This window comes from Arachis ipaensis, chromosome B09 (assembly GCF_000816755.2).
Source record: "Arachis ipaensis cultivar K30076 chromosome B09, Araip1.1, whole genome shotgun sequence".
In the NCBI taxonomy this organism is placed as follows: Eukaryota; Viridiplantae; Streptophyta; class Magnoliopsida; order Fabales; family Fabaceae; genus Arachis; species Arachis ipaensis.
The window spans coordinates 18,780,635-18,781,882 of NC_029793.2; the positions used below are offsets into that span (position 1 = coordinate 18,780,635).

Below are 1,248 nucleotides of genomic sequence, written 5' to 3' on the forward strand. Positions count from 1 at the left end.
ATAATAAAATTGTGAAAAATAAAATATTATCTCTGAAATTTTTTGAAAATCAATTTAATTGTTTACTATTTATGATATTTTATCAACTATCAGAAGAGAGAGAAGAGGAGTGGGATAAATTTAGAATTTTGAAAATTAATCAAAAGAAAAATATCTTACGATTTGTATTTTAGTAACTTTAAGATGGTACATAAATGGTGTGTATTTGTGTTTCTTTGTATTAGTTTATGTCTCAAATTTTGTCTCTCAACAAATTAAATTGATGCACTTGTGTGTTACTTTGTTCATATTTTAAGTAGTCACACTCACACCTACTAACACAACACAATTTTAGTGGACTGATTAAGACTAAAGTTAAACTCTTCAAAATATTTATCCACTAAAAAAAACTAATGAAGTAACCTTCATCTGACTAGTGTTCTAAAAATATTAATTAAAAGATTAAACTAAAAAGCTAAAAAAATAAAATAAAATGTGTAAATGATCAATAGATTAATCACATTAATTAAAAAAATTTAATAAAACTGTTGTCTACACTCTACAGAAGTGATTAACAAAACCAGAAGGTTGGAAATGAAATTTATTCATTGGCCACTTCCACCGTGATTTCACATTTTTTTATTTTTTACCTCTCCTTTGATAGAAGTAAATTTTTTCAATTTTTACTTCAATTGTTTAATAAAGTATGATTTATATTATTTAATATTTTCTTTCACATATTTTTTTAATTTTATTTAAAAAAATAAAAAATAAAAAATTACACATTACTAAATAAATTAAAAGGATGCATGGCTTCTTTTTGACCTGATTCCGAAACAGTGGAATACCCAAGCCTAGGTCCCTCCCACGTCCCACCCCTAGAACTAGAAGTTTCAAGGACTCAACCTATCTCGCTGTGCCAACTGTCAGCCTATCCGAATTTTCTTCAAATTCTCTCTTCTATTCATTTTCTCCAAACGAAGAAATTTACATAAAGACAAAGATTCGAGCGAAGTTATCTTCGGATAAAATAATAATTAAAAATTATTAAATAATTATATCAACAACAATAATTTCAAGTGAGTTTTCACCTTTTTAATCATATTAATTTAACATCTAATACTTCTCTAGTTCTCTTTCAGATTTAGGCTTGTTCAAGTTAGTATAGTTTGTGTTTGGATTCTATGTAAAATAATAGACATAAACATTTTTAACTAAAAAGATAAGAATGAAATACAAAATTTTTACTATCTAAAAGATTCATAACCT

General features: G+C 25.4%; 1 protein-coding gene across 1 annotated transcript in view; it reads right to left on the reverse strand.

Moving 5' to 3' along the window:
• The window catches only part of LOC107618379, a 17,903-nt gene that overhangs the window by 15,723 nt on the left and 932 nt on the right, over nucleotides 1-1,248 (reverse strand). The window lies entirely within an intron of this gene.